At 49.9% G+C, this 13,800-nt stretch overlaps 1 pseudogene; it reads left to right on the forward strand.

Annotated features, from left to right (window-relative positions):
* The first annotated feature begins 10,502 nt into the window (after positions 1-10,502).
* On the forward strand, positions 10,503-12,696 carry LOC113909360 (annotated as a pseudogene).
* The last annotated feature ends 1,104 nt before the right edge of the window (positions 12,697-13,800 follow it).

Here is a 13,800-nt window from a genome sequence, read left to right on the forward strand (position 1 = left end):
CTGTGGTGTTGTGTAGCTGCAGCTCATTCGTTCTTATTGAGAACAGTATCCCATAAACAGACTCACAATTTAGGTTTCTATCTACTGCTGATGGACATTTGGGTTGCTTCCAGTTTGAAGCCATTATGCTGCTCTGAACATTCTTGCACGTGTCTGCTGGCACACCTAAGTTTGCATTTTCCCCTATGTTTTAAACATACAAAATTTTTCAACATACAGCAAAAAAAAAAAAAAATTACAGTGAGCACACACACCATCTACATTCCACCATTAACATGTTACTCTACTTGCTTTATCAAATATCTATCCCTTTGTCTACCCATCCACCTCCCTTCTTGGGTGTATTTCAAAGTAAATTGCAAATATTATTACACTCCCCCTTAAATACTACAGCATGCGTATATTAACCAGAGTTCAGTATTTGTTTGCAATTTTTTCTTTTGACATAAAACTTCTATGTGTGCAATTTCCTATCGACCACCTACACCCAGGAGGGGAACTGCTGAGGCATAGGGGGGTGCATGCATACCAGTTTATTAGACAGTGCTAAATAGTTTCTCAAAGGGGTTGTATCGGCTTGCTTGTTTTTGAGTGCTAGAAAGATCGCCTCTTTTCCTCTGGTGACTTCATGGCGCAGCCTCTGCAGGAAGTCATGAGAAAATACAAGTACTTCCAAACCCACTGTTTTCTCTGCTCTGGACAGACCTTATCCAAGTACCAGTTATCTCTTGGTGGGTTTCTTGCTTCTTGTAGTCTCTTTAGCTAGACCTCGAGCCCCGAGAGGGCAAGCTGCTGAACATCGGCCTCCCAGCACGGTGCCTGGCACGGGACAGGTGCTGGGAGAAGGGTGTGGAATGAATGAGTGGGTGCTGCGCAGGGACCTGGCATCTCCCTGTCTCTGCAGGGCAGCGAACAGATTGCCACGGTTGGTCTAAAGAGACGCAGTTAGTGCTGCCCTTAAAACCAAAGACCCATCATCACAGTCACTCAAGCAAAACCAAGTGCCTGTCACAGAGGCAGCTTGGTTTCAAGGCTTAATTTAGCCTCTTCCCTGAGTTAACCCGAGATAGCTCTGACTCAGGAGGAAGTGGAGGAGAATAATCAGGTCGACTGTGTTTACTTTCTGAGGACTCTGCAGCAGACCAAGGGCCCAGGAGAGGCCTTCTCTGCCCCAAGGAAGTTCTACTCCTAAGCCTGTTTCTACAGTGCTTGACTCATCAGCCTCCAGTTCCCTGGACGAACCATGTCGGCCACGTAGCTGGATTGCCAAGGGAGCTGCCGAGGGCTTCCTAGGAGAGAAGTGGTTGGAACATTCTTTTCTTTGGAAGAAGTTGTCTGGTGGCCAGAGTGTGAGGATAGAAAGCGGGAGATTAGCTTGGAAGCCACAGGAGTAATTGACGTGGGAGGGGAAAACAAAACCAAAATAAGACAGAAAGCCAAGGCCGGGGTTGGGCAACGTGTGACATGAAGCTTGCTGTTCAGTTATACGTTCACTCCCTCCCTCCCTCCATCACTGGATCCTCCCTGCAGGGACTCGGTGGGAGGGGAATGGGGAGTGACTGCTGATGGGAAAGGCACTTCTTTTGGGGGTGATAAAAAGGTCCTAAAACAGATTTTGGTGATGGTTGCACAACTCCGTGCAGATACTGAAACCACCGAATCATACACGTTAAACAGGTGAATTTTGTGGTTTACAGATTGTATCTTTTTTTAAATTTTATTTTATTAATGTTATGTTAATCACCATACATTACATCATTAGTTTTTGATGTAGTATTCCATGATTCGTTGTTTGCGTGTAACACCCAGTGCTCCATTCAATACGTGTCCTCTTTAATACCCATGGGGGGTGAGAGAGATGGGGTGGCTGGGTGATAAGACATTAGGAAGGGTATGTGCTACGGTGAGTGCTGTGAATTGTGTAAGACTGATGAATCACAGACCTGTACCTCTGAAACAAATAATACATTATATGCTAAAAAAAAAAAAAAAACGAAGAAGAAGATAGTAGGAAGGGAAAATGAAGGGGGCTAAATCGGAGGGGGAGACAAACCATGAGAGACTATGGACTTTGCAGATTATATCTTAATGAAGATTTATTTTAAATTATTTATTGAAAATGTAAAAATATCTCAAAAGTCTATTTTATTTTATTATTTTTAAGATTTATTTATTTATGTACTATAGAGACAGGGAGAGAGAGAGAGAGAGAGTGCATGCACACACACACAGGGGGAAGAGCAAAGGGAGAGGGGGAGAGTCTCAAGCAGACTCCCTGCTCAGCATGGAGCCTGAGGTGGGGCTCAATCTCATGACCTTGAGATCACGACCTGAGCTGAAACAGTCAGATGCTCAACCGACTGAGCCACCCAGGCGTTCCACAAAAATCTCTTTCAAAAGGTTAGCATGTGCAATAGTATCTGAAAGAAAGTATCTAGAAATAAATCTAACAAAAAATGTGTAAAATCTTTATAAAGAATATCAGAAAACTTTACTAACAGACACAAAATTAAACCAATATAAAAAGGGAGACGGGGGCGCCTGGCCGGCTGTCGGTAGAACATGTGACTCTTGTTCTCGCTGTTGTTGAGTTCAAGCCCCATGCTGGGTGTAGAGATTACTTAAAAATAAAATCTTTAAAAAAAAGGGAGCTATACCATCTTCATGGAGTGTAAGATTCCATATCATGAAAGCACCAGTTCCCTCCCAAGGTGATCTACAGATTTTATTTATTTATTTGAGAGAGAGAGAATGAGAGAGAGAGAGAGAGCACATGAGGAGGGGAGGGTCAGAGGGAGAAGCAGACTCCCCGCCGAGCAGGGAGCCTGATGCGGGACTCGATCCCGGGACTCCAGGATCATGACCTGAGCTGAAGGGAGTCGCTTAACCAACAGATTCGCTGTAATTCCACTCAGTTTCTTCAAGGTTTCTGATGTTATTTGACAGGCTGATTCTAAAATGTGTATCAAAGTGCAAAGGGACTAAAGAATGACGTAGGGGGATGTGCCTCAAAAGGCATCAAGAATTATGATGCTGCTTTAGTAATGACATCTTAGACAAATAGGCCAAAATAACAGAAACAGAGCTTCACGTGCATGGACAGTGCTGATCAGAGGGAGGAAATGGGTTTTTGGATAAATAGTGCTGGAATAATTAAGTAACTGGGGGGGGGGGATGGAATCTCGAACTAGTAGTTCATCCATTCCTGATGGATTACAGACAACTGTGAAAGGGAAAACTGAAGAACTTTTAGAAGACAATATAAGTGACCATTTTCATGATGTTGTGGTAGAGGTTATCTTAATAAGACATAAAAACTCAAGCTGTAAGAGAAAATATTAATAAAGCCAATAACATTAAACTGAATGTTTATCAAAAAATAGCATAAAAACGTGAAGAGTTAAATCACCAACTGGGATATACACATATCCTATGTATATCATATGTACTATGTATATCATACATGTCATGGTAGAGTCAAGTCAGTAAAGAAATGCTAAACTTCCAGTAGAAAACTCGGCAAAAAACATGTTCAGGAATTTCTCAAAAGAGTGAATAACTATAAAGAAGCTAAACCTCAGTAATCAGAAAAATGCTAGGAGCTACCATGCAACAGCCATCAGATTGGCAAGAACTAAAAGATCCAACAAACCACCCAACGCTAACAAGACTAAGACTCTGAGGCAAGAGAACAGGCTGGTTGCTGTCACTCTGGACAACAGGATGACATCATCTTGCAAAGCTGAACATACTCAGACCCTGTGACCCCCCCATCCCACCTCTGGGCACCCACCTGCACCTATGTACCAGGTTATGCAGCCCAGAATGTTCATGAACAGCGTGAGTGACATGCTGGAGACGACACAAATGTCCATCCCCGGGGGCCTGGACCTACTGTCCTATTTATACATGGCAATTACGTACAGCAGTGAAAATGCCAGAACACACATGCATGGGTCGTTAACACAGCGTGACAAGAAAAGGCATACCACCAAAGATGCATGAAGGGTGTTTCCCTTTATAAGAAGTTCAGGAACATGCAAAATCCAAAAATATGTTGTCCAGAGATACAAATGTGATAAAGTTACAAGGAAAAGCGAGACACTCATAAACACAAAGGCCAGGCAACCAGTATAGTGTGAGTGGAGAGGGGCAGTGAATAGGGTCGGGGCAGGCGCTCAGGGAACCCCAGAACTACTGCTAATAGTTCTGAAGCTAGATAGTGGCTACATGAGTGTTTGTTCTTTGTACTTTACATTTTTAAAAGATGCTTCTGTTAACGAATAATAATAAATCAATTAATGAAATCATAAGTATGACAATGGAATAACTTACTAATAGTAAAACAATACTGATGAAAACAGATTAAGAATTAATCCCCACTACGGGGTCATCATGGCCACAGCTCCAGAATGAGCCTCCATGGGCTGCCGCCTGAGCGCCTAGAGCCAACATGACTTCTGTCCTTTTTCAGATTCTGTTCACCATTCCTTCTATCCCATAAGCAACCTTGTACAACCACCCTGAAAAATAGCGCGGTTTCGCTGAAGGCAGTCAGAACCCGTTTCTTATCGTTATCAGCCGTTTTCAATTTACAACCACGGAACTTTCACTCACGCAGAAGACACATCCAAGTGTATTTTGTTTGCTTCCTCATTTGACCTTTGAATCCCCCCTTAGACGCGCTCCATTAAGTGCTTCCCGAATACCTCCCGTGGCTCTGGGACTTTGCACAGTCAGGACAGCTCGTTCCACCTGCTGACAGCTCCGCTTTAAAACGGCACATCCCTGCTGTAGCCTGTGCCCGCTGGGACCATGGGTATAAGTTGGAACCAAACAAAAACACACCGTCATTGTCCTCTGCAGGCCAACACTCAGGTTTTGAAAAGACGAAATGGCAACTCTGGCCTCAAATACATGAGGGATCCAATCCTGGCTCCGGGAGGCCCCCCAGCTGAGTGACTGGAGCAAGCCACTTCGGCTCCCTGAGACTCTGTCTCCTCTTCTGTGAAGTGGGAGGAATCATTAGTTTGTAGGATTAGAGATGAAGGCTGCGAACCGCGCAGCTGCTTTTCGCCAGCCAAGCACCCCCCATGCCCTACCTGTCCCTGGGCCCTTCCCCAGCATGATCCCCATCCTGGAAAGGCCCCTCCTAAAATCCCAGCACGTGTAAGGGAAATGTTACTCCAGGAACGGCTTCCCCACCCCAAAGGGGACAGGCCACCCTCTCCGTCATTCCGCCGCAGCACGCCCACCGGCGCTGCCGAGAGCCACATCGGCTTTGGGGCCCCCACGCCATGCTGTGGATGCATGATGCCGTAAGCCCCACCTAGCACCCTTCCTCTCGGAGCAAAGTGAGCGTGTTTCGAAGCCCAAAACAGGACTGTGTATTTGGATCATGTTGCATTTCTCCTGGCTGACTTCTGCCCACTGTGCCACCCTTTCTTTTTTTATTTGTTTATTTGAGAGAGAGCACAAGCAGGTGGAGAGGGAGAGGGAGAAGCAGGCTCCCCGCAGGGTCCTGGCACCGAGTGCGCCCTCTACTGGTGTGGGGCGTCCCCTCCTTGCTTCTCTCGACACCAACTTCCCAGAGCCATACTTACTAAGAGCCAAAGAGCTCCCTTCAACAAGCTACTCCGTGGTCAATAAGAAAGAGAAGATGAAAAAACCATGGGATTTTGACCTACCGAACATGGCACTGCAGTTAGATGTGATGGTGACAGAGCCCGAGTGGCAGGGAGAAGGACGCCCGCGCTCTGAGAAGGGCAAAAACCACAGGTTACGGTTCAGGTCCGCTTAGGGCTGGAAATCATATTGTTAAAGCCTCACTTGTACAGGAGAAAATCCAGAAATCTCCGGGAAAGCAGTTAACGTTATTTTACTTTTCTCATGTTCAAAGCACACATATACGTCCATAAAAATAGGAAGACTCCTAATGCTTCCTCTCTCCTATGGTCCTTGGAAAACCTCACCACCCCAGGGCCAAGAAAAGGCGTCTGATGACAGCGTGCCAGGGGGCATCTCTGGGTCACCTCCCGCTGCTCGAGAAGTGGGAATTTGAGCCAGAGAGGGGGCGCTGCCGTGTGTGAGAAGGGTCCAACGGCCTTTCCGTAACTGAGCAGAGACCTTCAGGCAGAAAGGAGTCAGCTTTCACTGAATTCTAGTAGAAACTTATTTTTCAAAATAATGCCAGTCTGGGGGTGCCTGCGTGGCTCAGTCGGTGAAGCGCCGGACTCTTGATTTCAGCTCAGGTCGTGATCTCAGGGTCGTGAGGTCGATCGAGCCCTGCATCGGGCTCTGCGCTCAGAGGGGAGTCTGCTTGAGGTTCTCTCTCCCGGTCTCCCTCTGCCCCTCCCACTCATGCTCTCTCTCTCTAAAATAAATAAATCTTTAAAAAAATATTTTTTATTTGACAGAGACAGAGAGAGAGGGAACACAAGCAGGGGGAATGGGAGAGGGAGAATCAGGCTTGCCGCTGAGCAGGGAGCCCGATGCGGGGCTCCATCCCAGGACCCTGGGATCATGACCTGAGCCAAAGGCAGACACTTAACGACTGAGCCACCCAGGCGCCCCTAAAATAAATAAATCTTAAAAAAAAAATAACGCAGTCTGGGGACTACATCTGTGCTGAAAGGTACCATACAGGCCAAACAAGGGAAGAGACCATGCCATCCAAATTCCTTCCGTGACTCGCCGACTGTGTTCTTTCTCTGGAGCAGCTCAGGCTCAGCTGCAATTCCGTCTCGAGAACACTTCCACCTTTGGGATGAAGAGGATGCACTCTGATCCTCTTTATGAGGATGAGCTCCTGCTTAGAAATTCAGAAACCCTGGGTGACCAATCGAACGGATACAGCAGGAACTTCTTCCCAGAGAAGAGACCTCAGTGGTCACCTACAACACAGCGCCCCTCGGGAATCCGAGGCCCGGGCTGCCAACAAATACCCCGGAACACTCGTGCTGATCCAAGCTCCGGGCTAAGCCCCAGGCAAACGCCAGTAGAAGATAAGTCCTTTGGCTGTCCACGACCCCACGGCCCCATCACTCTGGCGATGTGAGCCCAGGGCACTGGGGGGCACAGAGAATGCAGGAGCCCCAGATAGAGGGGATTGTTCCTGGAAGATGGGCAGTGTTGAAGCTGAGATGTGAAGGTCCAGGCAGGACTCGCTCAGTGATGGTGGTGGGGGGGGGGCACGCAGTCAGGAGGCGAACAGGTGCAAAGGACAAGCAGAAGCGTGGAAGGCAGCTGCCAGTCGGGGCGATGAAGTATCATGGCGAGCGTGGGCACAGCGGAGGCTGCAGAAGGAAGAGGAGGCCGGAACGGGGGCTCTTGCAAACCAAGCAGAAGCCTTTGGTATTTATCCAGTAGGCGAGATGCGCTCATGATGCGCACTTCATATTTATTTCCTCAATGGTACTTGTACACGTGTAGACTCTTTGGTATGCCTCAGATACTTCATCCTCAGTTTAAAAAACCCATTTAGCCCCTAAAATACCAAGCTGCACTAAGTAAAAGCTGGTGACCTGCTCTCCCAGAAGGAACATTTGGCTCAGGTGGCCTCTAGCTCTACCCACCATTCCACAGGGAGGCCTTGCTCCTTGCCATCTGGGGCCTTGGGAGATCCGCTGGGAGCCTCCCTCCAAGGAACAGGTGCCCTGCACTGGGGCGAGGTCCTGGGCAAGTGCTGGGCTTGTCTTCAGAGCACAAACTCCTCCACGTGTCCCCGTGCCCAGCCCAGGGGACCACAGGAGACCTGAGTGCCCCTGATGGCTACTAAGGGGTGGCAGCCACAACAGCCCCGGGGACCGGAATTTACTCCCACGAGTTCCAAAGAGTCACTGAAGACAAAGGACACTGGTAAAGCATTGAATTGGCTCAACAAAAGTTCATGATTCTTCTTCTTAACAAGTAGAGTGCTGTCCCTCATGAATTGCTGAGATGTTGCTGGATCTACCTGGGCATGTGAGGCCGATCTCTGTCACGTTGTGGCTGGTAGCTGCTTCTCTAGCTACACATGACCGTAGCCCCCATGGCTGCTAATGAGTAAGCACACGGTACGGGCCAAGCCCCAGACCATTCAGCCAGCCAGCCACTCTCTAGATATTTATCCAGCACCTACTATACTCCAGGTCCTATTCTAGAATATTGGGATATTGGAATACAGATAAAAATGAGTGTTCTTCCTGCTTTAGAGATAAGGAATTAAGACTCAAAATAATGACTGAACACCTACAAGACCCCAGGCAGTATTGCAGGGAGCAGGGAGAGAGCAGCGAATAAAACAAAGAACTCATCAAAAACGGAGTCGAGATTGAACTCAGCAGTCGATTCCGCCACTGACGTGGCCCACCTCCTGCCCGCCCTCGAGTGCCCCCCACACCCCTTGCTACCATCCTCCCACCCCCTACCCCCGCTGAGCTTCTGCCACAGTGCCTTTGCTCACGCTCCCTTCTTGGCTTGGACAATTGCCGCTCATCCTTCCAGTCTCAGCTCGGTTGGCAGCATCTCCAAGGACCCTCCTGATTTTGGGAGGCTTGCAACAGGCTGCATCTGAGCATCTTCTGACTGATTCGGTAACTAAATCTAGAGCCTTCCCTACCGAACTGTGAGCTCCTCAGGAGGCGGCAGGCCTGGGTCTGATTCATCTCCATGTCCCCCTGCCCCCGTGCCTGGAATACCAATGGTGCTCAGTGTATTAAGTAAGTGAGCCTGGGGAGCCCAGCTTCCAGGTCAGGGGAGGGAAAGTCGTGGGAGGCAGCAGAGCGGATGGCAGCAACACTCCAGACCACCCAGCTGGGCCTCACAAGAAAGCAGTGAGGGGAACCTGTGTCAAATGAGACACCCTCTTTCCCGACTCTCCAAGCAGGGGTAGGCCAGGGCTGGCAGGCTGGGCTAGTGAGTGTGTGGGAGGGGTGGCTGGGGGTGGGGATGTATGGTGGGGAGACCAAGCGGTCATCAGCCCTGAGGCCAGGTCAGAAGGACCGCTCCTGCCCCAGCAGCTCCCGGCCTCTTCCTTCTCTTGAGAGCCAAGTGTCACACTCAAGAGCCCTGATCAGAGTGGGATCCGCCTTCCTGCTCTGCCCCTACATGCGAAAGAGCCTGCGTAAACCTCCCTGGACTCCATTTGTCCATGTGAACAAGGAGAGCAGGGACCCAGATGAGAAGGTACAAGGACCCTCGCTAGACTTGCTTCGTTCTCCCTCGCCTTGAAGTCTGATGCAAAGGAGGCTTAGTTTACTGTGTGTGGAGTAAGAAAAGTTTAAATACTGATACAAAAGGAGAAAAAACAGCTCCCTGTGCTAACACTTAAGGGTAAATGAATCAGTATTTCCCTTGCTCAGATGCAAACACATTTTTTCAGTTTTCGGAAAACTGAATTATATTAGCCTAGTCTTCCCCAAGGAGCACAAATCTGAGGTAGCTCTGTGGCAAGGCTGCTGAAACCAAGCAGCGAAAACAAGGCTCAGGCTTGTGGTCTGGTCCTCCAGCACTACCACCAATGTCACACCCGCCTGCTATGCACCCACTTGGCCATGGCCCCCACTCCATTGGCCAGTAGACTCCAACCCCGATTCCCAGGACCAGCAGGAAGTAGGAAAGGAGCCTGGGACTCTGGAGAGCTAGATCTGAGTTCTTGTTGGGCCCCAGGGAGCTGCCTCACTGAAACACACGATCTCCCCGCCCCCCAGGTCCTCACCTGTAGTTGACTGAGAATAGACACAAACTGTTGACTTTCAGCAAGAGACAAATATTTTCTAACAGTTCAACAAAAAGCCTACTGGAAGGCAATTGGACAGCCTCCAACAAAACTACGTATGCGTTGCCTGCCAACGTAGCAACCCCACTCCTTGGACTCTACCATGAAGAGAATCCCCAGCTCTACAATACACCTGCAAGCTTATTCACCGAAGCGTTGTCTGTAAACGAAAAAATACAGGAAGCAGCATAAATGCCCAGACATCGGGGAGTGGTTGAATAAACTCTGGTCCTACACACAATAGAGCACTCTGCAGCTGCAAAGAAGGCAGGTGTGATATGAACAGATTTGGAGAAAATTCCACGACACAGCATTCCATCTGAAAAGCAAAGAGTGAAGAGTATTTACGGTACTACCATTCACATAAGAAAGGGCGACAAAATACACAACTTGCTCTGTGTACAACAAGAGTCAATTAGATATGGAACTGACTGGCTCCCTAGAGGAGGTGAGTAATAAGGGGTTGGGGTGGGGGGGGGCAGGACTGGAACAGAGGGAGTGACATGTCTCAGAGAAGATCTTTCAGTACAGATCTGACTCAGAAGCATTGCAATGTTCATGTGACCTTCATTTACCCCTACACACAGGACGATTATCACCAACCAAATGTGAGGGAAACCCAAAGTCAAGTATAAAGACCAACAAAGGTACCAAGCCATTACAGATACATGGCGTGCCCACACAGAAGGGGGTGGGAAAGGAAAGCCCTCACCTCAGAGACTCCGGAAACAGTATCTTGACCAAAATGGGGAAGGCCAAAGACAAAACACCGAACACAGATGCGGTCACCGATGAGGCAAGTGTGTCTCCCAAGGGTGTGGGTTAGCAGTTCGGCACACACGCATACTCGAATTAAGTGAACATATTTTAGCTATAAAATATATTTTATATATTTCCACATCTGGGGCTTTCTTCCTAGGACCAGGCTTCTGGCTCTGCAGGCTCTGCGAGTTCCTATCTCAGAAACCGGCTTGGCCATCCGGGGTCTGGGCTGTTGACTCTCGTGCCCGTCCCCTGTCCTCCAGGGACACATGTTCTACTCCAGGACCCTGTCTGTTCTGCTCCTGAAGCTGGGGGTTCAAGCCGCATGCCTTCCCGAGTCCTGCCTGTGTCCACCTACCTCTCCCACACCTGTTCCCCTTAGCTCAGCACATCTTCTGGCGTGTTCCCCCTTCTCGGTACCCCGCGCACTTTAAATGTCAACTGCTTGCCTGGCCTCCATCTGTGTGCCGGGCTTTTTCTCAGCTTCCAAAAGAAGCAGGTCCCCGTCTAAGCCAATCCCCGAGGCTACGCGGCCTGTCTCCAGGTACGTGAGGCAAGGCCCCAGATCCATTCTAACGGACTTAGCAGAACCTACGTTACATGGGAGTGAGCTGTCAAACACGTGCAGACCCCACAGGGCCGGCCAAACCCCTCCTCCCCAGCTGCGGTGATTACAGAGGACAGCAGATCTCCTGACAGTCTCTATCGAGAGGCAAGCATCTGTGTCCCCTCCCCTCGGGTGACAGCATACAGGGGCAGTGGCCCCGGGCAGTGTCTGGGTCTGGCCGGAACAGGCTGGCAACTTTCACCTCCTGTCTCTCAGAGCGGGTGCACTCCGGGGGGAAGCCAGTCACCACATGAGAAGTCCGCCCAGCCTGGGACTGCCTGCTACGAAGAAGCCCAAGCTGGCCCCCTGGACGGGAGCATGGAAAGAGAGATGTCCCTGCGGGAAGTCTTCAGCGCTCCTGCCCCGGCCACCGGCTGCCTCCAGGGCAAGATGGCCCCACGTTGGAGCTGGCCGGCTGAGCCCATCCACCGCCCAGGACCACGAGAGAGGATACTGACTTTTGTCTCAAACCACTGAGTGTTGGGTTGGCTTGTTAACACAAGAGGCAACAGGACCCTGACTGAAAGAGCCTTTTGTTGGAGATGCTGAAGGAAAGGTTTTTCTTCTTCAAGCAGAAACAAGCGCTTCCAGCAGAATCTGACAGATAGACATGTCGACAGACCCTTTGGGGGGAACAGCAAAGATTATGAACATTCTCATCTGTACAATGGGGGTCATGATTCCCCGAGGAATAGGCTGAGCCCTGTGTGAGCCGGACGAGGGGCGGAGCTGGCTGCACCTGTGATCACATCCCCGCGGGTCACTCAGTTCGGAGTATTGACAGATCCCGAGGATCAAGAAAGGTCTCTGGAGGCCTTGCAGACGCCACCGACCCGGAGCCGCCTTCGCCGCCCAGCCACAGTCAACCCCACCGTGTTCTTCGATATCGCCGTGGATGGCGAGCCCTTGGGCCGCGTCTCCTTCGAGCTATTTGCAGACAAATTTCCAAAGACAGCAGAGAACTTCCGTGCCCTGAGCACTGGGGAGAAAGGATTTGGTTATAAAGGTTCCTGCTTTCACAGGATTATTCCGGGATTTATGTGCCGGGGGGCGGGGGGGACTTCACGCGCCATAACGGCACTGGAGGCAAGTCCATCTATGGGGAGAAGTTTGATGATGAGAATTTCATCCTGAAGCACACGGGTCCTGGCATTCTGTCCATGGCCAACGCTGGACCCAACACGAACGGTTCCCAGTTCTTCATCTGCACTGCCAAGACCGAGTGGTTGGATGGCAAGCACGTGGTCTTCGGCAAGGTCAAAGAGGGCATGAACACCGTGGAGGCCACGGAGCGCTTTGGGTCCAGGAACGGCAAGACCAGCAAGAAGATCACCATTGCTGACTGTGGACAGATCTAGGAAATCCGACTCGTGTTTTATCTTAACTACCAGACCATTCCTTGTGTAGCTCGGGAGAGCACCCCTCCACCCCCACCTGCTCGAGATACCCCAGAATCTCTGTGCTCTTGCTGTAGTTCTGCGGGCTCCATGGTTCCTTCTCCCCAGGTCTAGCTGGATGGCAGAGTTCAGTTGATGATGATGAAATAAAACCTAAACCACAGAAAAAAAAAGAAAGGTCTCTGGATTTCAGGTCTGGTCGCCCCTCACACGGACGACCCTGCTTGGCCGTGTCATCATCCCTCTCTTCCTGCTCGTGAGCGATCTGGGCCACGGTGGAGGCGGTTCGAGGAGCCTCTGGGCTACTGGACACTTCCTGGGGGGCAGGCAGTGTTCAGAGCACTTCATATGCACAGGCAATTTGAATCCTCACAATGGACAAAGAGGGGATGGTGCTATCACCATCACACTGGGGCCAAAAGGCAGAGGGAGGGACCTCCCCTGGCAGGTCCCACAGCCGGCAGGTGTAAGAGAGCTGGGATTCGAACCCGCACATCCGGACCGGGCCCACACTCCCAGGGGCCCTGGTGTATGGCTTCCTGGCGAGCGGCCACAAACTTCCCTTCCTTCCTCCCTGAGCCTGATTCCTTGTCTGCAAAATGGGATGATAACACCCACCTGGTAAATGCAGTATGGACCACGTGAGACATTCACGGTGCCTGGTGCATATTTCTCCCTCTCTCTCTACCTGCACTCTTTACAGCTCAAAGTTGCAAAGGAAGCATGTTTACTAAGAAAATGTACGGTCCTTTTTTTCTTTTTATTTCCAAGGTCCCACAAGGGAAAAGATCATCCTTTTTAAGGAAATCCAACTTGAAGACCTTGATCAGATCAGAACTAGAAGCTGAACAAGGGTGAAGGAAGGCGGACTCCCCCCTTAGCAATATGGAAGCATCAGTTTTTATTCCTTAACCCCCAAGCTCCGGGGTGAGACATCCAACTAGAAAATGGAAGGGACGTGGCCAGAAAGTCCTTCCAAGAAGCCCGTCCCATGATTCCCTGATACTCTTGCGTCCCTGTTTCTAAACCCCGGGGAGATCCCAGAGTTTCGGAACAGCTCCTGTAATTGAGATTTCTTAGCACTCATGTCTTGCTGAGCAAATGGCTCAGCTGGCTAGCTGTGGATCAACAGTCTGTATTTCATGAATATTTTTCTTTGGAGGGCTGTACCCATCAACATTTCACTGACTTGGGAGCATTTGCATTTTAATGTGATTTTTTTCGGCACAACCAGACAGCTGGGTGGGTTTCCCCCTCTCCTGAGATCCAAAAACCTC

This window comes from Zalophus californianus, chromosome 6 (assembly GCF_009762305.2).
Source record: "Zalophus californianus isolate mZalCal1 chromosome 6, mZalCal1.pri.v2, whole genome shotgun sequence".
Lineage (NCBI taxonomy): Eukaryota > Metazoa > Chordata > Mammalia > Carnivora > Otariidae > Zalophus > Zalophus californianus.